The sequence below is a fragment of the Lampetra fluviatilis genome, chromosome 1, assembly GCF_964198595.1.
Source record: "Lampetra fluviatilis chromosome 1, kcLamFluv1.1, whole genome shotgun sequence".
Lineage (NCBI taxonomy): Eukaryota > Metazoa > Chordata > Hyperoartia > Petromyzontiformes > Petromyzontidae > Lampetra > Lampetra fluviatilis.
In genome coordinates, this window is record NC_136275.1 from 31,002,356 (window position 1) to 31,029,958 (window position 27,603).

Below are 27,603 nucleotides of genomic sequence, written 5' to 3' on the forward strand. Positions count from 1 at the left end.
AAATCTTCGTTTTCAATGGGCAACAAATTTACACGCAGACAACGTCCGCAGAGACGCGTTATTTTTGCATAACGGATATGGCTCTGCAGCCTCACAGCAATGACCCGTTCGACAGCCGTCGCCCGACCGATGTCCTTTTATGGACACACCGAGCCTCAATATCCGCTATTATTTCTCACACGAGAGCAGGGAGAGTGCAGCGTTAACCCTTGGCAAGCCCCCGCTCAGCGATGAACCTGGCTGCTGAGGAGCGTGGACATGGCCGTGCGACGATTGCCATCCTCTTTAACCCACGCCGTGCACCGCCAAGTTTAATGTGCATTCCTCAAAACATGATCCACTTAATTGACTGCCAATGACATGAGACATTCGATGTAGAATAAAAATGCAAGCATATTATTGCGCATCTACATCTATAGCTGGGTGGCAGTGTGGTAAAGGGTGTCTACTCAACTCATCACACCTATGGGGCCAATAAAATGGTGTACTCATTTGTGGGAAGTCAACGGCGGTTCTCGTAGATTAAAAACTGACCCTCGTCATAAAACTGTGGAATTCCCACCGCGTGGTTTTAAAATTTGAAATGAGCACAGAGCGGCACTGATTTGACCGTGAAGGTATTTGGAAGTGGGATGATCGCCGCTGAATTGAGACTGGCGATGGAATGGTGATGAAGGAGAAAACACGTCCAGAGTACGACAACCACGGAGATGGAGCGACAAAGTCAGCTCGTGGTGCAGCAGTGACATGGATTATAGCAGCACTGGGCCGTGAAAAACGCCGACGGCATGTGGATAGACGACGGCTGACGATGATGTGTATATTAAAAAAAAAAATCAGCTAAGCTTTTTTCGAATTAAACCCATTACGTTTCAGGGGGTCTGATTGTTGCCCACGGAGCTATTTTTGGGGCCACTGAGCGATATGGGATCTGATGTGGCCAATCGGTGGACGGTGAGCCATGTGGCTGGGGCAGTGTGGTCTACGCCGCACGTCCTGCCACGGGCTCAGAGCTCGTGCCGCCGCCGGCAGCAGCAGCAGCAGCGACGGCGGCCCAACCACGCGCGCCATCGCGGCCGTGAAAGAATTGATGACGAGTGGGACACTGCCTGTCGAGCCATTCTTCACCTCACCGGATAAATCCGGCTCATGCTCGCCATCAAATTGGCCACGAGGACCCTTAAAGTAGCGCGGGTTTGAATTTAACGGGAACCGCGGTTACACCGCCAGCCCTGTTGACCGCTGACGGTGCCGGGGTTGGTGGTGGCGGTGGTGGTGGCACGCGCTTGTGTCGATCAGAGCACCAGTAGAGCCCACACGGCTTGAGAAAGCTCTCAAACCGAACTGGGCTCTGGGGTGAGTGGACTGAATCTTCCTTAAAAATTTTTTATCCTGAAGCGGAAGATCGGCGCTGGATACAATGATGTTTGCGAATACGATTTGTATCTCTGATCCTTATCTGTATATGATAGCTCAATGTTCGTGTGCCATTTTTGTTGAGGGACTACTACTGCGTGGTGTTATATTGGTGTGGTCTGGGACTGTGTTCTTGTTGTTTTGTTGCCTTGCCCAAGCTTGAGAAATCAGACTTCAATAATCAACACATTTATTACGTATTTACATTTTGTGACTTGCTTACCTTTGTCTCTATCTTGCACTCCTATCGCGTGTATGTTTGTATTGTTTGCTGGTGTCACTTGCTGACCTGCCCATACTGACCATCTGTGGAAAGAGCTTCAAAGCTCATCGGATTGCTTCGGTCTGAATAAAGATTCTGAATCTGAATCCACCTGCGTAGAGCCTTGAGGTGGTATCTGCTCGTGAGCATGGTCTTCCTCAATCTACCTGTGTAGAGCCTTGAGGTGGTATGTGCTCGTGAGCATGGTCTTCCGCAATCTACCTGTGTAGAGCCTTGAGGTGGTATCTGCTCGTATGCATGGTCTTCCTCACAATACTCTGCTCTCCTCCAACACGCCACACTCGTCAATGAAATTGGCCAAACATCCAAATTCGGGACCCTGATCTCGTCAGATCTTGGAAGCTAAGCAGGGTGGACTCTGCTGAGGACTTGAGTGGCATAAAGAGCCGGGTGGTGGTGGCTATGCACGTGGCCTGTAGTCTGGCACTGTGGAGGCAGCGAGGGTTGGTGAATTACCGCAAAAAATACACGGCAAGGCTCCCTTCCTGTGTGCATCGAGGAGGTGCCATACCCTGGCTCGCCAGGAGAAGGCAGTAGAGCAAGTGGTCTAATTGCCATCTATTTCCCTCTGTATGGGAGATAGATCATTGCCCCCTCGCATGCGTGGGGTTTCTCCGGGTGCTTCAACTTCCTCTGACACGTATAAAAATAAACGCTCATTATTCATAACAAGTAAACCCGTAAAAACAAAGTTTTTCACTATAAATCCTTTATATGCGTGGCGGCTAGAGTCTTCTCGTCCTCTGGCTTGAGATGGCTGCCACCTATGGGTCAGATGATTGTCTGCCAGTATTAAGCAATTGGTAATTAAATATTTAATTTGTTTTCCCTAAACAGTGTAAAATTTTGGGAATTTTTTTCACGAACATTAATTGTCTCGCACAACGAGTCTGTGTGGAAAATGTCAGCTCGATTGGATCACGGGAAGTGGGTTAAAAAACGACCGAAAGATTTGCACGGTCGTAAGCAAGCAAGCAAGCAAGCGAACTTAATATAAAGGATTTAAAAATATATTCGCCTGTGGAGGACGCGGGGATCGATCCCGCGACCTTTGGCATGGGATGCGAGGGCGCTACCAACTGCGCTACTCCGCCACGGCCTGTGGAGGGGTTACGCTCTGGGCTCTTACACTCTGACGTTCAGCCATATATATTTGAATATATGTAAAATAATTTTCTTTCGCCTAAAAGTGTAAAATTTTGGGAATTTTTTTTCACCAACAATAATTGTCTGGCACAACGAGTCTGTGTGGAAAATGTCAGCTCGATTGGATCACGGGAAGTGGGTTAAAAAATGACCGAAAGATTTGCACGGTCCTAAGCAAGCAAGCAAGCACGCAAGCAAGCAAGCAAGCACGCGCACTTAATATAAAGGATTTAAAAAAAGCTTTTGGGTTAGATAGTGTGAATTTAAATGCGTCTTTAAACCCGTCACCACCCGACACAGCCAATTAGTCAAGTTTGTAACTTAAACAAAACATGCCAATTAGTTACCAGTTCAGCACACCGGTGTGTTGGAGAGTAAACACACATTTACAATTCGAGTACTCATTCAAATATTTTAATATGAAAGCCCACTGCAGGACCCTCCTGAAACCGAGTTCTACAATTCAGTGTGGCTTTCCACGATAAATAAAAGCAAGTAAAAATAAGTAAGAACGGTGATGATGATGATGACCACTAGGATAGTGGATCAAATTCACAGACATTACATTTCTCTTTTTTTGTGTCCGTGTATCACAGAGCTAACACATTTACAAGACAACATGCAGGAGATCGTATGACTGAAATTAGCATTAAGCATTGTGATATCACTACCTTTCGTTTATAAGGTGACAACTGTAAATGTGTGCCGACCGCGATAGACCTCGCATCCAGAACACTCAAAATAAATTGTAAATGCTTATGCGGGGTTCAGATTGTATTCTGTGCCGGGAAACAGAAGTGACTAAGCCAGGTCACGTGAGTCATCTCCTTAGATGTGACCAAGCTGTCGATACATTTACCTGTGAGTCAACCCTCACTTTGGTATGGAGTTTGTGTAGGATTCTTTAAAGTTATTTTTGTTAGCGATGACACGGGGCTTTTGACGGTACTGACCTGCCCTTCTTTTCGTGAATTTGTGTTTAATGCTGACATAATGGGTTAAGAAAAATAAAGACTCCCAATGCCGTCATGCGTCCATGCCCCATCACAATCTGACCCTGGGCTTTATAAATTCCGCACAGACGTGAGTCATCCGCTGCATTCTCATTTCAAACCCGGTGGGGGGTTTATTTTTGGGGTCCCACGTCTCTGCTACTGCTGCGTACGTCCCAGACATGCGCATCTCGAAGACGGCAGTGACACAAACAGGGAGAGAGAGACAACGTGAGTAAGACACGTATTGCTCTGCTCACGCAGCGCCGGAGGCCGGAAGCGCGCACGCGAGGCGAGATGTTCATTTCTTTCATTCGGTCTACAACTTATTTTCGTGATCTAAAAGAAAGCTTGGCTCCCTGCAAATCTTAACTGTTGAACGCCGCCGTAACCAGCACAACATGGCTCAAGTTTAAAGGGCAGTGATTATGATAAAGCCGACGTTCAAGTACACAATTTGTGCTGTCGTAATTCACCGACTCGCTCATTCAACATATATTTGAAACTGTCGTTATGAACATTGTTCGTAACGATGAAATTGCGAAAATAACAACGGGGAACTTTTACATATATAAAAAAAACTGTACACGACTATATATTCTTATCAAACAAAGTGACTTATTAGGCAGTGTATTACAATGTGTTATTTATGGAATGCTGCTGCGGTGTAATGGTGAGCACACTGCACTTAATCCAGAGGTCGCCACCTCGATTCGATCTCCTGGCGTGCCAGTTGACACAATGGTGCGAGTTTTTTAAATCTCCCCCCCCCCGCTCTGTCCACTCAACAGTCTTAAAATAACAGAGCACAGTGAGTCGATCGGCAGACCTGCACGTGGTGGGGTAAAGTGTGGGTAACGCCAATTTCTTCAAAACATCTGGCCAGCGTGGAGGAGTAGGCCAAGGAACCGCAAGAGGTGGGCTTTCTCGAACCCCCTCTCGTGGAGGGCCTTCCGTCGGCAGTGGCGTGAGCAAGCAATTGCAGGGCTGCACCTTTACCTAACATACATCTCTCGAAAAAAACTATATATTGACAACGCTGGCAGTGCTTTATATTTTGTTTAAGGAGACAGCTTTTGAACGTACACGGTTATTTTTGGCATTCAACTCGCAACTGACATGCGAACGCATTTTTGAAGAGACACGCGCGCAATCGCACAAGCTGGCAACGCGGCATGCTGACGTCTTTGGGGATTATTCAGGAGCCCATTGTCAAGCGCCCTTCGGCGGCGTTTCGTTTCTCACATTGTTTTCAGGGACTTGATGGGCAACCGCGCCGCTGGGCGAGTGGCTAATTTTGGAAGACTCACATCGAGTCGTGTCTTGTGAGGCTGGTGTTTTGCAAGACGGTTGGAACCCAGGCGAGGTGATGCTTTTGTGGTGCAATGGTCAGCGCGCGCGCCTGGCTTGCAAGTCAGCGGTCACCGGTTCGATTCCATCGTCTGACAGGGCAGTTGAAATTGGCAAAATTATTCAATCTCAACCGCCTCTCCCGCTGCCTAAGTTCACCCACAGCCAATGGGCAGGTTGTGTGTGGTGGGGTAAAGTGTGGGAACTCCCACCTTTTCCAAAACGTCCGAAACGGCATTGAATAGTCATCCAAATATTGTTCTCTAGCTCCCGTCTAGAGGAGGCTCTTCCGCCACAAGTGGCTTGAGCAAGAAATTGCAGGACTGCACCTTCATCTGTTACCTTGGCCAACCTGATGAAGCCCATGCCATCCCTGGTTGAAACCCCAGGCAACCCCAATTGTTTTTGGAAATCTCTTATCGACTTCCGTGTTATGAATCGTGCACGATGAGAGTGACAATGATGCTAAAGACAATGATTTAGGAAACAGTGTTTCAAACCATGCACATCATCGATTGTGTTTTGGGAAAACACAATGCCCTATATTTAATGGCTTGTGCGAGTGCACGCGACCATGATGACGAGCATGAGAAACAATGGACAGCGCCGATAATTGCATTTGCCATCACTTCTGAACCCACGCTTTGCTCTCGCATCAGAGCAGTCTCCTTGTATGATTGGGAGCAGGCAGGAGCAGGCATAGGGCTGTAGGCAGTGAGAGTAAGACGTTGGGGGAGGGGGGATGAGGGCAGGGACTCTGAGACTCTGAGTGCAGGGAAGTTCCTTGGGATTCTGCCGGGATTTCTGGCATGCGTCGTTGCTTTCATGTGTTACCACCCTACCTTCCCGTCAGCTCCCTCCCCCTCCACAAACGCCACCCATTCACTGCCCCATCCCTCTCCTCTCACCCCCACCGGCAAAGCGCCGGTCACAAGTGGACAATCGAGAAACACGAGCCAGAGCACTTTTTGCTGCAAAGGAGTAATTTCATTCGAGAACCTCTCTCTGAATTATGCCATTATTGATGCATACTTAATGTATGAGTGCAAGCACTTCGCATCTTTTAACCTCTGTTATCTGTATGGTGGTCTATTCAGGGGTGCCGTGCTTGCGAAGTGTTAACTACCTCTCCTGGTATACATGAAGTCATGGGTTCTATCGCAATCCTGACGCTTGTATATTTCGAGGTTGCGTGTTCTCTCCATGATCGCGTGGGTTATTCCCTGGGTTTTCTGGTTCCCCCCCGACATTTAGAAACACGCATTTAAAGTATTTGGCTTCTAGAAATTTCCATATGATAAGCCACTTCATTTGGCTATCATTTGTGACCAGGTAGCTTATGAAAAAGAGCTACATTGCTCAGTGGGTCTTACCTGGTAAAATAAAAAAATAGTTTTAGTTTAATAGATTTTAAACGTACGACTGTATTGGTGAGGAACGCTGTGATAAAAAAAAACGCTCCTCATGTTGGTGTTAACGAGTTTAAGAGGAACAAACATGTGAAACGCTATTAGAAATTATACTTTTTTTTATATGAGAACGCTGCACATTTTTATGATGATCATCCGCAACTATAATCTATCCACTGCTGGATGAAGGCCTGCCAAAGTCATCACCATCCGTCATTGTCCAATGAGATAAATACATCGACTATCATGTTGGAAATCCGCAAGCATAAGGCAAAAACCATCAGCGGTTCCTGAAGAATGCCCTGTGGTCCCGTCTTAGGAAAGGCATTGGCAGTGTTGCAAACAGAACAAGCCCACTAAAACCTCACTACATTCATCTTCAACACCGCCTCAAAACAGAAGAATGTAGGAAAGGCTGATGTCTCGGACCGGTGACCCTTCTCCCAAAGCAGAGAAAGCGAGAAGGCCGAGTTAGCGATCACACGTTGCAATGTCGAAGCCTGAGAAATGTGTGTTTTTCAAAACAGGACATTTTAAGAGTTTTTTTTTTACTGAAATGAGAAGAACCCTAACCCCTAAACATTATAAAAGGAACACGTATACATTGATACAAACTATTACATATTAAAGTAGAACCACATGATGGCAAATTCAATAATGTTCCGTGAATATATTTCTGCGTAAAGTCATCTGCCACAGATCATTAGCAGCCAAGTCCCCAAGTCACCTGCAGCAAAACAACGTTCTGGGCAGATGATCCTGCTGGCTGGAAAACAATTCAAAACGGAGTGAAAAAAATTCCAATTATCTCATCGCTCAGATTAGTGCAGAGTGGGACTCCTCGCTGCCGGTGACCCTGAGCAGCGGTGTCGGACATCCGCTGATGACAGCACACAAAGTGGTACCCATTTTATTACCCGCAGGGGGAATGATTGGGCTGACTTGACCTCCGACTGGAATTTGAACTCACAACCTTCCCCATTGTGAGTCGCGTACAGTAACTCAAAAACAAACTGTACTCGCCCCGCTTCACACCCTGCATCCGCCCACCCCCCAAAATATGTGTGACCACATCAATCTTGATATCGATTTTATGATTACTATAATTGTTGTCATAAAGGTTGCACAATTGCACGCAACGTGACCTGGCGGAGGGCGGCGGGGGCAGCGACGGAGCCAACAACAAGGCGCGCGCTCAGCGCGGCAACTCGTGGGAACATTTTGGCCATTTCTCAGCGAGACTTCCACGCAGATTCCTGCCGCGATAAGGAGGAGCGCCACTCGTGTAGAGGTCTTTCACACATACAGGGGCAGAAGCAGTCTGTCATTGGTGCCAGCACAGCTGTCACAGGCCCCGCGTCACAGCCGCCTTTGGGGGGGGGGGGCAGTCTCGTTGTGACACTCGCCTCAACCGCACCCACACGTGGCACCGCATCCACGCTTCAGGCGTTCTCGCGCATAGGGGCTCGGAGTGACCCCGATCGCTAACCCTGGCTCCAGGTATGACACGTCCGGGGAAACAAAATCGCAGTGCCATGGAGATGTTCCCTGCACACTTCATAACAGAGAGGGCTCAATGTGGGCTCTTTTACCAAGCCTCCTCCCTCTCGTAGAACGACGCTAATTATACATTCTTCTTTGTCGCACTTGTGAAGACGCGTTGGGGGGGGGGGTCGTTTTTAATTTAACCAAGAGGCTCGTCGTGTTTGAATAACACTGGAGCTTGAGTTTAAGCAACGCTACAAAATAAACCTCGACACGTGAAATGTAGATCTACTTTGCTAGCCTACGGGGAAGTGTTGAAAAAGTGGCATTGCTTAATTTTGCGCAAAGAGGGTTCAGTAATTCAGTAAAACATGATTCTTTTTTTTATGTTGAAATAAATGCTACGTTTAAAGCATAGGTATAGAACGAAATTAATGTATTGCTGCAATAATGCATTTCCATTATCATCACAATTATATTAAATATTTTTGGCATCGTGGAGTGAAAAAAAATCCCCCAGCATGCAACTGGGAAGAATGTGGAATTCATCACTCAGGTGGAAGTCACCTTTTTTTATCTGGCACCGAGACAAAAAAAGTAGATTTTGGACGGGACCACGGACAGATAACAAGATAACTACCTTCTTGGTGCTCTCCCAAACGTTCAGCCAAAAACATAAAGCACACAAAAAAGCGAGAGAGAAAGAGGGAGAGAGGCGGCCTAAATCGGCAGCACATGTGCGCACAATGAGGCAAGGAAACCCAGACAAGAGGCCGCCAAGCCTCAGAGAGACGGCTCCAGCCATGCCTGAGAGGGTGCCCCGTTGGCCCCAACGCTGAAAGGCGCTGCCAACAATTTTCAGCGCGGGGTGTCCAACAAAAAAAATCGCTTAAAGTCCTTTCAAAAAAGCTCGCAAATCCAGCCCGTTAGCCATGAGGCCGCCCCCCACCCCCGACCCCCCCCCCAGAAATTCTTGCCCATATTTACATTTTAAATATATAACTAAACATCTCACCGACACCAATTGTAAGCCACCTACCGCCTCGTTTGATATTGTTTGTACACGCGCCGTTGCGCGATGCGTGCATCACTTTGGCCGTCTGGACACCCATGCAATCCAAGGTGTGCCACCTCAAGACATTACCCAGGTAAAGATGTGTCAGTGCATCATCAAATACATAAACTCTTCCTTTTATTGACATATTTGTATGCACGGTATTCTCACCTTAACATAATTACTGCGGGAAATGTGCAAAGCACAATCAGAGTGCATGTTGCATCTGGTAAGGGGGTGTACACGGAAAGTCCTTCATTCCTGTTTGTGATCGTCTTCATCAGCCATGCTTCATCTACTGCTGGACAAACGCAACAATTCGTCCAGCTCCTGCGCATGAGCTGACCTGATTGCTCCCTCTCCAAAGCGGCCGTCCTTGCGGGGCATCTTCCCTCCTTTGGCTACCACTCCACTGTTAGCCTCGACCATCTGCTCGTCACTTCTCTGCGCAGTTTTCATGTTTTGTTTCATCTTACTTGTCAGTGTCCACGTTTTCGTTTCACGTCATAGAAGGTCACGTACATTTTGATTAAAAATGTCTCTCTGCCTTCGGGACATTGGTATCTTGCTCTTCATTATTAATCTCAGCTTTCCCAAAGTACTCCGCCGTTCTCTCACACAGAGCACAGAGGCCTTCATCCAGCAGTGAACTGACACATGGAAACTTTACCCAGCACACTCTCACACTTGTCCATATATATATTTACCAATCCAGAAACATGCCGTTGAGTGTGTCTCCAAAACAAAAGTATAAGAAGTGGACACATGCCCAGATAATTAATATTGATAATGCCCCTAATTTATCCAGCAGCGTATAAATATTTTTTTCCTCAGGATGGCCCTCGAGTCTTGTGTGTGTAGGAGGGAAGTGGAGTTATGAGCGTAAACCCATGCAAAAAAGGGGTAGCATTCAAAGGTATGTGGAAACAACCCACTTGCTGTACTGCCATCTCTGGCTACCCTCGCAGCCCAGTGAGTTTTGGTGGTTCTCAAAGCTTCGACGCTGTCCACTAGCCATCCATCCAACGCTCTTGACTGCGGGTCTATACCACAGTGCCCAGTTCCTAAAGAAGCAACACAATGTCCCTTGAAAACCTAACAAAACGGAATTGAACATCTGCAAATAGAGTACGGAAAAAAGGCAAAGGTCCAGCCCTGTAATTGCTTGCTCTCACCACTGCTGGCAGAAGGGTCTCCCATGAGAGGAAGCTCGAGTGAGCATCTGTAGAGGGTATTTGGCCTACTCTTCTATGCTGGTAAGACATATTGTACAAGTTGGGAGTACTTACACTTAACCTCACCCACATGCAAACTATATCAATCGATGTACATATGTAAAATAAAACACTAGGGTAATTATGTAATACGCTTGAAAGGTTACAAATGTCAGTTTTTTTACAATAATAGTTCTTTTTTAGATCAATTTACACAGGAAATCAATGGGAGAATGAAAAATGTAATTAGCAACAGAGTAACAGGCGTGCCATTTGTATACACTACATTTCTGACAAAATTAAATTGCACGTAAAATAATTACAGGCGAATTACAATAACGCACTGTCTAGGTCCGGAATGCACATCGTGCCCAAAGATGTCGCTGAAATTGTGTAGCACTCAGGGCACAACAAGATCATTATTGACATGGGCACGCAAAAGTGGCCCCTTTGTAGTGACTCCTCAGAGCAGCCTATTTTCGAAGCAGCGTTTCCATCAGCAATGCGAGATGATAACTGTGGAGCTCTCCCATTTGACTTCGCTGAATAGCTCCGCTTATTTGATGCATTCCCACAGGGGGGTTTGTGGGATGCTCTGGAAACCATAACACGAGAGCGAGAAGACTTGAAATGCTCTGACAGCAAGCCCTAAACCAGAGGATCACAGAGTGTTTAAAGCAACTGGTATTTTTAGCCTTTCCTTCTTACACGCATATATTAGAGACACACAAGGACAAAGATTCCCCCATTTAGCCACAACAGACGTTTTGGGCAAGTGCTGTTAGCAATCACCTATGAAAGCCTGCATGGCACACGAGGGGTTGGGTGACCGGCATCATGCCCGGTTGCCTTTGTCTGTCCAGTGGCGATGTTTACCAACTTCACCTGGTACTCGTTTTAGGCTGAGTCGACCTAGTGGAGACCGATGTTCACACTACACCGGGTATGCCTTGCATGTTTCTCATGGCTCGGAATTGAAATAAAGTAGCTGGGATCATATCGCAGTGTGCTGCTACCCACGGCACCAAAGACAAAGATCCCCCGTATAGCCTTAACAGACTGTTGGGGCAAGTGCTGTTAGCGAGCACCTATGAAGGCCGGCACAGCACACGAAGGGGTGGAAGGTCAGCACTACGCCCGGCTGCCTTTGTCTCCTCAGTGGCGATGTTTACACACCGCACCAGGTACTAATTGGAGGCTGAGTCGACCTAGGGGAGGCCCAGGATCGGTTCAGATAATCGTCACTGGTGTTGGCCGTGAGCGGGTATCGAACTCGGGTCCCCGGGTTCGTAGCGTGGCGCGCTAACTACTACACTATCGCTCCCCAAAAATACACACACACAGACTCAAACAAATCTGTAAATAGTATATACAAATAGTTTTGTATTAAAATGCGTTTGCTACTATTACGCAGCGCGTTTAATGAATATACTTTTTATGTTACACATTTAGCAAATTAAAATGATGTACAACCAAACATTGGTCACGTTTTTATTTACGTAAAAAACCATGCAGAATTTCTGTCTTACAAAATATCATAAACACTCTGTGATATGGAACAATACGACAACATCATGCAAATATTAAAAGGGATACTCTGGGAGTCGACGTTAATTGAACATTCCTCAACCCCACGTTTTGAACTGGAACGTTACTTTTGTGTGCCCATGGTGTACGCCTTAACCATTGCCTCAAAGGAGAGCCTTCAGCGTGAGCCCTAAGCAGGTAACCATATATAGAAATACCACGTGTGTACTAAACACACGTAAACACGCGCAGCGCGGGCGAGCGCTTTGCACCCACATGCGTACACATATATAAAGAACATTTTTGGAACCATACCTTGAAGTCGAAAAAAAAAAGGACAACCTGCCAACAGCGCACACTGATATATCAGCCCTGATGTGGAAAAATACTCGTGTCAAGCCATATTCATGAGGAAGAATGATCTGCCTTCGCAGCCAGCCAAATGATCAATTGCCATGTATGGGTTTTATTTTTACTCAAAGTGTGTTAACCCTTTCTGCTGCAGTTGTCCAAATGGAAGACGCTTCGTGTACATTCACGAGGGCTCATTTTGCGTATTTTTTTCGAGAACAATCTACAGAAGTTGGCCTTGCACAGTCTATAATTACGTCAGACACTCCATCCATTTCTTCAATGAGGCAAAAAAAGAAAAAGCTGGTCTAATCTAAATGGTGTGTGCCTATAAAACAAACAGCTTCAATTTGTAATTCATAGCGCAATCATTAATTTTACTGAAGGCCAAACCCTCATTAATGTTAGTGCCCAAATAGCCAAATGTATCAGGACCCTGCTGATAGAAAGCATTGATCTCAGCCACGGTTTCCTGGATAAATAAAGGACATTCTTATTATTCCAAAAGAAACCTGACAACATGGATAATGCAAAAGTATAATGAGAATGACAAGACTTGCATTACTGGCAGCCTGGCATCGAGAAGCTATGGGTGTTTACACATCAGCATGTTTGAGGCTTGCCGTGTTTGTTCTGAAGACATATGTTACACACTCACACCAATGCACATGTTTGTACAAAGACAAACAACTCTCCACGTAGCCTAATGTAGAATTTTGGGACATTTACTGTTCGTGAGCACCTATGAACGTCAGCACAGGCTGCATTTGTCTTGCCAGTAATGATGTTCACACAGAGCACCAGGTACTAAATACACAGCTGAGTTGACCCAGGAGAGGCCCAGGACCGGCTCAGATATCACTCGCCACTGATGTCAGCTGTGGCTTGGAATCGAAGCCAGGTTGCCGTGTATTCGTGACGCAGTATGCTAACCACTACGCTTCAGCCCAAGACAAAGATCCCCCTCACAGCCTTTAACAGACTGTTGGGGCAAGTGCTGTTAGTGTGGAACACCTATGAAGGCCGGCATGGCACACAAATGGGTGGGTGGCCAGCAACCATACCTGGTCACCTTTGTTTCCCGAGTAGTGATGTTTACACATTTTACCACGTACTCATTTGAGGCTGAGTAGACCTAGGGAAGGCCCAGGACCAGTTCAGATAATCTTCACTAATGTTGGCCATGAGCGGGAATCGAACTCAAGTTACCAGGTTCAACGCACTAGCCACTACCGCTCCCCACAACGCTACAGTCCACATACATGCACACAGACACTCACACATTAAAAAATTGGATTCAGCCAAAGAGAAGTAAAATAAAGACCTTTGCATGTCATTAGTTACTACCCGCTGATTGAGTTGTGCACCCAGGAGTTACATAGAAGTAGCCTCAAGGGTAAGTTTCTGCTTTTCTTGGTTATTTAATACACTTAAGCCATCAATGTCAAGGTCTACAACAACGTATACCTACTGCAAATCTTCGAGTGTATAACACTGCATGAATACACTGGATTTGTGCTTATTTGATGGGCCATGCCTTGACATCTTAGTTTACATTGTTGGCCACATACAAACAAAAGAACGATTCCCCCATTTAACTCGGGGACGAGTGCAGTGTAATGGGCTAGCTTGGTGAGCACTGGGAGCCAATGTTCACACACTACACCAGGTAGCCCTTGCATGTTTTTCATGGCTCGGAATTGAAATAAAGTAGTTGGGATCATATCGCAGTGTGCTGCTACCCACAGCACCAAAGACAAATGTCCCCCTATAGCCTTAACAGACTGTTGGGGAAAGTGCTGTTTGCGGGCACCTATGAAGGTCGGCACGGTACACGAGGGGGTGGGTGGCCAGCGCCACGCCCGGCCGTTTTTGTTTGCCCAGTGGCGATGTTTTTTTACACACCGCACCAGACATTCATTTGAGGCTGAGTCGACCTAGGGGAGGCCCAGGACCGGTTTAGATAATCGTCAATGGTGTTGGCCGTGAGCTGGAATCAAACTCGGGTCGCCGGGTTCATGGCGCAGCGTAGCGCTAACCGCTACACCACCGCTGCCCACCACAGCTCCACACGCACGCACCCTCACACACACTAACCAAATGAAACTTTACTTTGCGCGCCGTTAGAAATTAAGTAAAAAAACAAATACGTTTAAAATTCAGGTTCGCCGTGAATTGCGGCGCACGTAAAAGTGCACTGCCCATTGCGTGTTTTATTTTTTGGCTGAGCGACACCTCTCGCGTATTCTTTGATTCTTTCGGTAAAGTCACGTAGATAGAAGAAAAAAGAATCATAAAAATAAAGTTAATAAAATACAAATAAAAATGTAATAATAAATAATAATAAAAAGACTAATGTAGACTGCAGCCTGGTTCTTAATAACCAGGCTACAGTATACATTATAGACTGCCAGTACACTCACTCCGATTAAGAACCAGGATACAGTCTACATTATTATTTTTAATTATTTTTATTTTATTCACTTCATTTTTTATTATTATTTTTCTATCTACGTGATTTTCCCGAAAGAACCAAAGAATATTCATTTCTGCAGTCACGAAAGTTTTAAGTCAAAATTTTACCTCTCAAATAGTCAGCAGGAATTGCCCCCCCCCCCCACCCAAAAAAAAACCCATCGTGCTGAGAGGGCAACTGGGGTGGCTCGTGTGTCTCGAAATCATGAGCCCCGCAGGTTCATAGGCAAGGGTCAAGGGGGGTGGGGGGGGGGCAAAGTCAATAGCAAAGGAGGATCTGAAGAATCGTAAGAAACCAAAGAGCGCGCGAAAAACAGTGGCAGGGCAAAACAAATGGCGTTCTTTGTGAGCAAGCCTCACTGGTAGCGGTGCACTCTGCATGAGTTGTGAGGCCTATCTTGACACGACACTTTACTCAGAGCGATAGTCGGCTCTGCGATGTCGACGGTGTTCTCAGCTGAAACCCAACGAGTGCAAGGGATCTTCATTTACACCGCAGCCCACCGTGCGCGTCACACAAGTGGCCACATTTGATTTAAACTCGGAGGTACGAGCGCGCATATTTACAGGATTATTACTAAAGATAGGGCAACTACAATATGTCTGGCGTTGTCTTAACAATTAATCCTTAACATATTTTGAACCCTCCCATTAAAATACGATATATGAACGTGCATATCTGTCAAAATATCTATAATTGGGTTGCCTAAATTGCGTAAAATATATTTCATTGGTTTTGTTTGGAGAGAAAGATATGTGAAAGAGAAATATTGTCTGCTTATCTATGTTGCTATTCATATTTTCCACAGCAACGCTAATTATTGTTTTGTGTTACGATATTCATCATTGTCATCATCCTAATATTATTTAAATCCATTGAGACAGCAAGCCACATTTTTGAGACCCGCTGAAACAGAATACGAACTCAGATTTACATAAAAACAAGGTAAAAGGTTTTGTCAAAATAAAAATTATGCAAATTTATGGTGGAACTTTGCCATAATTGTTGTGCTTCTCCAACACAGGCCAAATGACTACCTGGTGCTCACTTTGGGTCAAGCCAACCCAGGGGACTCACCTACCCACGGAGACATTAATTGGAATTGTTATTAAAAACACAGAGCCTTGGAGGCTGGAATTGAACCCAGATTCCTCTGATCGTGACGCACGAGACGTCGAAGGGGCCGTACATAACCCCTGGCAGTAATTTAGCGCGCAAATAGTCACGCGAACTTCAGGGCTCGTGATTAATGTAACGCCCAAGGATGAGCAAGAGAAAGGAAGATGTATGACGTTAACGTAACACATGTGCACGCGCCTGAGTGTCAACGAGACTCGGTGTGCAGTTAGGTCTTTGAATTCGTATGAAGTGGCGCCTGATGATGACAATACCATTTTTATGTCGTGATAAATTCCACATGCTGTGAATGCCTTCAAGTGGCCCCAGATTGCACAACGGATCCCCCCCCCACCACCCCTTGAAGATTTTACAGTTTAACAATTTTTCCCATAAAAAAGGGCTGGCACTGGCAAAATATGCATTTGTGATACATGTAGTTTACAGTGGTTAAACCTGCTATTTAAAAAAAAAATCTACTTAGAATCAATTGAAAACTATATGGAGAAAAGGAAAATATTAAACGGCTAATTCTAGTCGTACAAGTTACATGTCGGATGTTTATACCTGGGGATTTTCACAAGGGTAAGTCGATGGTCCACGAGCCACGATGGCTTATTGCATAGAGTAGCCATGTATTCTATGTCCGGGGCCTCTACTCTGGAGTCCCTCTTGAGGTTATTTTGACTTCGCTTCGATACGAGCCAGAGGTCTTGGTAGAGGTGAGAATACCCGCACTCTACTAAAACTATTAAATAGCGTTTTTTTTGTATTTTACCAGGTAAGGCCCACTGAGCTATAATAGCTCTTTTCCAGAAGTGACCTGGCCACAAATTATAGCTCAACGGCAGTGGCTTATCGCGTGGAAATTTAACGCAGCAAAATACTCTAAAACCACGTTTCTAATTGTGGAGGAAAACACCCGGATGATCTGGAGAAAAAAAAAACCACGCGACCACGGGGAGACCATGCAAACTCCAAATATTCATTCAGGCATAATGGTCAGGATCGAACCCACGACTACATGTCTATCAGGCGAGGGAGTTAACATCTTGCCACTTTGGTACCCCCTTACCCCACTATACGTGACATGCCGATCAGCTATCTGTGGTGTGCCCGTTTAGACTGTTGGGTGGACATATGTGGGGGGAATGGAACCGGTGACCTCCGTATTGGCAGTTCAGTGCGCCAACTATTACATGATGGGAATAACCTGACTTTAAATATGTATGAAAAGGTACAGACACAGATGCATGATGTGTGTGTGTGCGCACACATTCATTGGTGATTAGATTATTTTGAATAATAATTCTGCAAACAAAGAGCCCCAAACTGTAACGGCGCACACATAAATGGCACATTGTGTGGATAAAAAAATGGAATATATTCTTTGGGGAAAAAACCCCATCTTTCTCAGCCCAAGCTGAAAAGACATTTTAATATTCAAATATTAGCAGATGTTGCCGTGGTGTAACAGTCAGTGCACCAGAAGTCGACAGTTCGATCTTTCGGCGCGGCAGATCAAAGGACGGGCCAAGTTTCTTAAATCCCCCCCCCCCATCGCCTCTGTCCACCCAGCGGCGTAAACGGGCAACATCACAGCGAGTCGATCAAGAGACTCACACGTGGTGGGGTAGAGTGTGGGTACACCCACCAATTTCAAGACATGTGGCCAATGTAGAAGGGTAGGCCAAGTCACCCTCTAGCGCTCTGCCTCTGGAGTTTTGTCTAGCGGAGGCACTTCAACGAGGTGTGGTGTGCGCGAGCGATCGCAGGGCGAGCACCGCTGCCACGTTCTCTGCACATAAGCCGGCATGGCTTCGCATGAATGGGCGCTGTAGCACTCCCTTAAAAAAAAGCGCACAAAACCAGAACATTTCATGGCACTGTGTACTCTTTGACGTAAACAATGACCTCCTATTAACAAGCAACTGTTGTGAAATGTAGCAATGAAAGAGAGAATTGCAAATGAGGCGGCAAATATTGCACACGCAAAAAACCGCATGCGACGAGCTCTATTATTCATATATTCAATTAGGCCTTTACATTTCCTTGTGAATAATTTTTTCATGATTTGATATACTGTGTGTATATATATTTTCCAAATCAGTTACACTATGCAATTTAAAGTTGGAAACTTGGTAACAATTTCAATGGCTTTTAATGTTCCTGGAATACATTCTTTCTATATGGTTTTAACAGAATCTAATTTTTTTAGTTTTTTTTTCTTGGCACACGCATTTTTAAGAAACGTTTGGCACATCAGGCAAGTGTAATAATGTTACCGGTATTAGAGTTAAATAAGCCGGCATCCTTTGTGCATTTGATTTTTTTTCCTATCCAAATATTACTCAGTAGTGAATTTTGAAAACAACATGACATTCTGAGAGCTGCATATGGGCCAAGCGCATACCACAGCGTGTTTTTTCTTCCTCCCCCTCGTGAACAATAACACATTGCATCATTGCGTGGTATGTCTTGCCATAATGGTGGAATGGATACAAATTGTGCCATCTTTCAAAAAGCCTCTTGAGCTAACATGAGCACGAGTGGAATGACATTGTCCTGTAAAAAAAGAATATGAACAAAAAGTAATATCTGGCTCGAGACTTCATCTTCCAAGGCGTACATTGTCATGAACTGGAAGTAGATGAACCATCTTTGCAAATCTGCTGAATGACTGTTTTAAAGGATATCTAAAAAGTGTCACCTTGGACTAATGCCATAAATTAAACCACAACAATAAACATCGTCTGCTTAGGATAATCGGGCTGCAATGTTGCACCCTAACCAGGATGAAAGCTATTTGGCTTATTTATGGTATAATTTGCAACTTTCTTGCAACCCCGTTATAACACTTTAATGCAATTTGAAGTATGGCAAAATAAAATGCGGCCTATTCTTGACACCGATTAATACATTTGTAACGTGTTTAGACAATTCACAAGCGAGTACCAAAGTTGATTTTACTTCGGCAAGCACAGCACGAAACGTGTTTTTCAAAACAATATAATTATGAGCCAGTAGTCAGGGAAGAGATGCTCATAAGGTATCGATGTTAATATGAAAAAGCTAAATAGCAAATAAATTGCACATTGGGGAGGAAAACAAAAGTTGCGATGGTCCAGTTGTGTAGTGCAGTGGTCCTTACCGTTTACTGCAGCCTCAATCGTAAATACATGTACAATGTTAATAAACACATATGTGTTGGTGAATCAAAGCACGTGTAATCACGTGCTTCGTTTATGTTTCGATGATTTACCTTCTAAAAAAATCTGCCCATGTCTCGCACCCGCTGGGGGTGCGTGCAGCCCAGATTGGGAACCACTGGTGTAGTGCGTGGCGGTTAGCAGCGCACTGCGCCGTGGAGCTGGAAACACTGAGTTCGATTCCAGGCCACGGCCAGCATCAGTGGCGACTGATATCTGAACTGGAATCAGGAGTCTGCCCCTTCACCACCCGCATACAGCGGCATGGAGAAGTATAGTCAAACAACCCCAAAGACCAACACAGCATGGGGAGGCATTCACCCTACGCTGGATAGCTAAAGAGATATACAGTAGTATTATTATCGACTGAAATCGTTTTATTTATTTTTGCTACACATGCAGTCCAAGTGGTAATAACCCGGCCCATAGCATCCCGAACGCACGCGACGAAATCATGCGATCCACAAGAAAACAATTAACAAGTGGGTGTTGATTAAACATTTAGCACCGCGGGTTTAATGTAAATACGAAATAAATAATGAAAAGCCCCTACATAGACTGCAGTCACTCGGCTCGATGCGCTTAGCGCATTAGCGGCTCGGTGTGCTGGGGGGGTGCGGGGGGTCTGGCGCTGGAGGGGGGGGGGCGTGTAGTTAATCAAAGGCCGCAGTTCATTAGGTGCGGGCAGAGAGGAGGGGGGAGAGAAGTGCAAGGGGAGGATCATCCATCACGTGCGCACAACCACTGCCGTGATGGAGGCGGCTCTGCCCGGCCAGGGCGCAGCCAAGGCGGCTGCTGTGGCGGGTCCCTGCCACCGGGGCAAGCCTCCCAGCAACCGCAGCAGCAGCACTGAGGGCCCCATTGACGCCGCTCTAAAACACGCACCACTAATCCCAGGTACGGTGTAAGGTTTCTTTGATTTGCTCAGTCCTTCAATCAATACGTCTTATTTAGCCGGCCCATTTTTTTTTTGGGAGACTAAATCTCATAAAAAAAAAATTGGTGTAAGAGAAGGATTCTGGCGAATGAGTTACGATTTCAAAGATTGAATGCTTTTTAATTTCCCCCCCACCCGTCCCCCCGTATTTTCGAACTTGTTTTTCAACTTTATTATGCTGTAATTTAAATTAGGTGATGAAACGCGCCTGACGATTTCAACCGTTTTGACGTTTCACAAATGCGTTATTGTTTCCAGCTCAAGTAACGTCCTTCAATGATAATTCTTAATTAAATATAACTGGTATTTTTATTCGCGCCATTTAGCTTTTTAGTCGTTGCATAATCATCAAAATTGGCACAGGTTAATGTTTAAAAGCTATACGCATTTAAAGACAAACAATTAAATGAGGTACATTATTTTAAAAGAGTGTAAGCTGCATACATTGTGATTTGTTTTACATAACTTCATCGTGCATTTAATATGTTTTTTTGTGACCACCACTCTTACATAACCAGCAGCATGAAGTCTATAGCATTGTACTATGCAGCACATGGCTCCCTCTGTGGGCAATGCCTTCTAATGCACACTGCTGGAGAAACCACACAAGTGCTGGCAGTAATGTGAAAATTAAAACGTGCACCATAAACATTCATCTAGATTCCCCAAAGGCTTTAAACACACTGAACCCATAGCCTGTCAAAGGTCTCTCTATCCAATGAACACACGCACACAAACAAGGCTGCTCACCAAATGCAACGCCAAATTGAGCAATGCCTTGTGTTTTTTGTTGTTGAAGAAAATATACAAAGAATACTGTACATTTCGACGAAAGGCACTTACAAAATAAAACTCGTAATTTAGTTAAAATGTAATGTTTATTCCAATTAACTATTTCATTATAGAGTCATAAACTCATGTAAAGTGATACCTTGATGTGATTAGCATTTGGATTTCATCCCACTTCATTGAAAAACTGGTGATTATCCAAGGACTTTCGCTGTGACTCTAATTAGAGGCATTCATCCACAAACATGAAGGTGAATTCATAGGAATATGAAGCCATATAAACAAGACGTTTAAATGTGCTGTACCTCCGATTAGCACGGTTGGTTATGCACGGTGCGAAAGGAGTTCAATATAGATACATACATATACATTGCTGTATGAAAATATAATGTGACTTATATGCGATTGGTATGTTAATTTATATAAAGTAGCATGTAAAAACGTAATACAACACAAGTCGTTAAGTTTTTTTTCTACAATAAAAATGATAATCATAATCAGCTGCACACTTATTATAACACAAAGCCGAATTTCTGTGGGTTTATATCGATGAGCCTATTTGACAATATTACGCTCATGATGAAGGATCGCCACTGTGTCTAATCTATAATTTATGGGTAAGACAGGACCCTACGACATTAGGTTACAGAGAAGTCACTCTAATTGTGTCTTAATGGGCAGATCCCCAACATTTGGTTAAATCAGCATCCTCAGCAATATATCACAGCCAGCATCTGTTCGAGCAGACATAACCCTGGCACAAAAGCACACATTTGGCACAAGGTCGCTGCTAATTTCTTTACAAAATATCAACGTATATTTTACATCACAATAATTGGGTCTCCAATGTCACTTTCTAGTTCCAAGTGCCCTACGCTGTTACATTTGTAAAAAACTAAAATCCTAGTGACAGTAAACACATATTGTGGATGAAAATAAAAAAGTAACAGGTTAACTCAAGATGCAGCAAAGATGTATGCATGTATGTTGATCTTATTTTGCACCATACGTAGGAGGTGCAAATTGAATGCAATCAAACAAACATCACTTTCAAGTGGTACTCTTGCAGGAGTTCACTCAACCCTCCCTTCCCTCTCGGTTCCCTAAAGTTAATGCCACTTCGTGGAATGTGAGAAATGGTTCCTCGGCTTAGCAGTGCCATGAGAAATGAGCATTACCCAGCTTTCATTCGGGTAGGCAGGCGGACTCCTTGGCTTTTGGCTTCCTGCGAACATATATCTCCACAGTAGACGCACTGGAGGTCTCTCTCCCTCCCTCCCTTCACGAGTGAGTGAGTCAGGTCAAAGTGAACGAGCTGTCAAATTAAGGCCTCGCAGATGAGTGTTGTGAGGAATGGGTCATCAGCCGAGTCTAAGCCAGTTACAATAACATGGCCCAGCTGTAAACAGGCCTACCGCCTGCAATGAGATCCCAGGTATCTGATCAAAGGGGTGTGGGCTCTTATTTGAAACCGAAAAAAGTGAACACCTGAAAGATTCATGCTTGTAGCCCCGCAATTGCACAAACATGCACGTGTCCCACATGTGTTTCATTTATGTTCAGATGAGAAAAAAATATTCTATATTTAGGTTTTTACAAAGGAACTAGACAAATTGGATTTCAAAAATTTAATCAAACGAAGCTTGAAGCTTGTTAGCAGGCAGAACGATTACGGACCTTCATTTAGCAAGAATATTACTTTCAATACTTGGGCCTACACTTATGGTATTAGCCTATTAATGAAGCATCAACTCTTGGGCAAAGAAAATTCAGTGTTCGGTAATTAATTTTCTTCAGTGCAGTACTGTAGTGGAATACTTCGTGATGTTGTAAAAAAGGTGGAATTTTTTTTCAATGCAACTGCAAAACACCATCTCTTTACTTTAATGCTCGTGCTTGTGTTGATGCAACTTAAACTCGTACCCGTTTCAGCGATATTATTGAGTTACATATGAGATTTTTTTTGTATCTAAATATGCAAACGCTATATTCTTGGTTCTTTCGGTAAAATCACGTAGAAGGGAAATAAAATAAAATAAAAAGAAAACATAATAAAAAATGCAAACGCTATTTGGTTTTATAAACAGCGTATGTTGTCGGTAAATTCTGAAAAAAAAATATTCCTTTTAAATGCTATCGATGAGAGTTGATGATATGTAATGAAGAACGTAATAGTCCAGCCGTTTAAGAAATTACGATCAACAAACGACGTGCCATTGTGGCAACGTGTCACCATGGAAATTGATCATATACATAGAACGGCGGTGCTTTTCAATGTTCTGCTTATACCTCAGTTCAGAGTTCTGAATATAACCGATCCCCGGTGGGTCGGACATTAGACGTTGTGCCAGTCACAACTCGGCCACAGAGGCGAGAGCCCCCTGTGGCGTGAGCTCTCCCATTGCCCAGCTGTTGGCCTCCTCTGGAGCGAAGGCTGCCACCCAAGACGGCGTGTAAATGGGACAGCTCGCTGATGTAATTTTGCACGGGCAGCCCTTGTTGGGCTGTACGATTGGGGACGATCTTTAGCCTCATTCTGTGACACCATGAAAAGGTGTCCAAACTCTCTCGGGACCACGTTCTCTTACACACGCTCGCAGCTATCCAATTAGCGGCGCTCGTAAGGGAGAATGGAATCGATCACCTTTGACGTCAATTTAATTGTGTTTTTTAAATTAAATTATTTGAGCACGCTCTTACGGGAAACAATTGCCAGTGCTTTATGCCGGAATTTATAAGTTGTTGAAGGAAGTACACGCAAATTACACACACACGCACACACGATCGCAAATGGTGACATGCCCTACTTGAAGAACCCCATGGCTAAATCGTAATTAAACTTGTCACCATAGTATACGATTCGCCCTATAGAGCATGGGTGTATTTTTAAATTACTATTAGAAAAGCTAATTAAATACGTTTTTATTATGGGTTAGTATCAAAAAATCACATTTTGCGTAAGCTCCAAAACGGTGATTGTGTGCCATCATTAAAAATACGTTTTGGAAAGATTCAGATTATTTAAAACTAATTTTCACTGCGAATGAAGCCAATGGACTACTCGAATTATTGGTTCATTTTGACGTGCGAGCAAGAAGGAAGCAGTCTTGTCCAATCGTAAAGATGTCATGCACATTAGTTGGCTCCTATGAATTTCCACGTAACCCACTTTTTGTTGACCTATCACTTGTGCCCAGGTCGCTTCTGAAAAATAACTATATAGCTCAGTGGGCTTTAACTGGTAAAATAAAACATAGTTTAGTTTTCGGATATTTATTTATTCATTCATGTTTTGGTGGGATTTGTTTAACTTTCCTACACTTTGCACTCCTATCGGTTTTTTTGTATTGTTTGTTGTAACTTTCTGACCTGCCCCTACTGGACATCTTTGAAAAAAAGCTTCATAGCTTGTCGGATTTCTCCAGGATAAATACAAATTCTGATTCTAAAATTCCATATTATGCACCCATTGAATACAGGTATTTGTTATGCAAAGAGTAGCATGGAATCAATCTTGTAAACGAGACTTAGAAAGCACTAATTAGAGTATTCCACAGACTTAACATATACAATCCAAGACAATAATGACCGAGCAATTAATGAGTTTGTTTACATACTTCCACGACATCTGGCCAGCATAAAAAAGAGTAGGCCAAATACCCTCTCAGAGGTGCTCTGTTTTATTTTATTTTTTACTTTCTTTACCAGGTAAGGCCCACTGAGCTACTATATAACTCTATTTCACAAGCGACCTGGCCACAAATTATAGCTCAACCAAGTGGCTTGTCATGTGGAAATGTATAGCAGCCAAATACTTTCAATGCATGTTTCTAAATGTGGAGAGGAAAACCGGAGGACCCGGAGAAAAATCCACGTGACCACGGGGAAAACATACAAACTCCAAATATAGAGCAGGCGTCGTGGTCGGGAACGAACGCACGACCTCCTGCACACCAGGCGTGGAAGTTAACAACTCGCCAACGTGGCACCCTCTCGCCATCGCGGAGACCATTTCACCAGCAGTCGCATTAGAAAGTAATTGCAGGGCTACACCTTTACCTAGAGTATGAGTTTAAATCAGTTTGGCACTCAGGAAGCATAATTGAAACCCGCCAGCCTTTGGCTGAATTTCACGGAATATGTGAGAAGATAAATTAGTCACCGGCAATTGAACGCAACAACAACAAAAATCAGCTTGGCATTTGCAGTGAGGCTGCGAAGATGACGTGTGTGTGTGTGAGTTCAGAGCGCAGGTAAAACGGGACAAAGTTAGGATGCTGAGACTAAATAACACCGTGCTTTGCCCCTTGGCTCATCTTCACGAGAGAAGCCACAGGCAAGCGAAGTGAGAGGTGACCACCCTGACACGTTAACTCTTCCCAGCTGCCCTCCTCCACTGCAAACCCCCCCCCCGCCCCATAATTTCTTAGCTAGCCTGGGATTTTTGTCCCCCATGCAATTGTTAAGAAGTCTCCTTTGAACAAGCTGTCAAAGATAATCTAAGGGTGCTTTTCTGCGTGCTCCAAGGCTGACACTTTGTTCCCCCTGGTGAAATTAGGTCGAGAGTGCAGGGGAAATACCGTGAGGTGGAAGACCTTTGGATGATGACCGATGGATCTTGACATTTTATGTGTGGGGGAAAAAAAGATAATTAGTTTTAATCTACCGAAGATGGATGTAAATGTAAAATAGCAAGGGCGAAGGGAGCCGCTATCCGATCTAACAGCCGGCTTCAGAGATTTGCTCCAGTTCCAAGAAGCAATTCACCAACACGAATTATAAAAGGGACTTTTCATACCAATGTGCAGCACTTATCAAATATAAAAAACACGCACGTTTAAAGCAACTTAAGATATCATATTGAATAACTCTGAAAATAGAATTCCCACTACTTTACATGTGTATAGTAGTTTCGTTGGAATGTATTTGTAATATGAATACCTATGATGTCATTACGGTTAGTCTCTGGAAGTAAGACTGCTGGTGAGACACTGACTACGTACAAATTAAATGATTAACCAAAATATTCGATGATTTTTTTTCATAAATAATAATATTCGACAGGTGTGGTTATAATGACAAACATTTATATAAGATAACCCCTCACATATATTTAATTTTGTTTCACAGACATTCGCTGTCATATACAGTATATATTTAACTGACTGGGTGTTGCTAAGCTACACATCAAACAAATAGCCACGTGCTGACAGAAGGACATTTAAATAGCAATCATGTATACACAGCGGATAGTTAGTTACTTACAACGCGTGGGCATGATCATTGGACAGAACAATTATCTGCTAAATGCAGTTCCCAAATTAGAAGCCCAATACTAATTGCTTAAGCAAATAAATAAATAGACGTCGATTTTCTTTTTTCAATAAGAAGAGGCATGCGGTTATGCGACGACAGCGCTTAAAAGTGTTTGCAGACGCGGTTTCAATATTCGTACTTTCCCTTTCTCTCTCTCGCCCGCATTCCAGAGCTGCGGGTTTTAGCGCAAGCCATTCCCGGCGGCATACCGGCCCGGCCCGGAATCCCTGGTGGGGCCACGGGCGCATGCGGCAGCCATGCCAAGCACTTGCCCCGGTCACTTTCCCCCCTCTCGTGCTCGAGTGGGCGACCGAGTAGGGAGGTGGGGGAGGGCAAGTGGGTTAAGGGTAGATGTGAGGCAGCGCAGCAGAGCCGAGGCTCGTCGCCCAGTGAACGCTCTCTGTCTGGCTCTCTCTCTCTCAACTACCAATTCCACCAGCACCACCTCTTCCTCCTCCCCATCATCACCACCACCACCGCCAAAATCTCCCCCACAGCAGCTCGTCCCAACGCACTCTTTTCTCACTCTACCCCCCCCCTACCCTCCCCCACACGGTCCCCTTCGCCTTTCCCCCAGCCGACCCAAAATCTACTCCCTCCCCCAAGCCTCCTCCTAAACACGAGCTTCTCGTGTTACACAGCTCTCCTTGCTCCTAAAAATACCCCTCGAATGAGGAGGCAAGCGTATCTGCTGATCAGCCCACAGCATAAAACCATGGGCCGAAATACAAGTGGCTGCATTGATTAGAACATATATATCTGGTATTTATTAAATTTTGAAAACAAAAAAAACAATGCATCGCTAAACACCAACACTTCGGCAATTTTTTTTTCACAAATTACGAATCAGATTTGTTTTGAAGTGATAAGCTGTTTTGTTTTATCACTATGCATGTGTATTCTAAAAATCAAGCTCTTTGAGTTTAAATTGTGCAACTAAGTGATTTAGGTCAATGACATTACTGAGAGGACATTTAACCATATTCTACATAATTATTGGCAAGCTTTTAAACATAATTCGCTGCGATAGATGCATACTATAGTTGTATACCGTACATTTAACAAACGCATCTAAAATATTGATTCATAATGCAATTAAAGAATGCATATTAAATGAAAGCATAATTATAATGCAGTTTATTTAGTAATAATAAAGGTACTGTATATAAATGTTCAACGTTTTTATCTTACGGTGCTTTATTACTGAAGACAACTGAATCAGAGGATGGTCACAGTTTCATCTGTGCATGCACGTGTGCACGACGACTAACACGTGCTGTTCTAGCAACAATCGGGTTAAACAAATGATCAGAATTAAAACGTAAGTAAAATTCTACTCTGCTTCAAGGGAATTCAGGGGTTATTTGAGCCTGCCAATGGAAATTGTCAACTTATTGTACTCATTATAAGTGGTTACCAAAAAGTTTATGCAACATTGGAATTACTGTTAAGTTCACATTTTTCAATATCACGCGATATCACATCAAGTACATGCATATAAAGTGTTTGCACTTTATATGTACGATATGCGGA

The 27,603-nt window shown here is 44.2% G+C and overlaps 1 protein-coding gene across 5 annotated transcripts in view; it reads right to left on the minus strand.

Moving 5' to 3' along the window:
* The window catches only part of LOC144934555 (ankyrin repeat and fibronectin type-III domain-containing protein 1-like), a 178,183-nt gene that overhangs the window by 99,482 nt on the left and 51,098 nt on the right, over positions 1 to 27,603 (minus strand). The gene's annotated exons all lie outside the window — the stretch shown is intronic.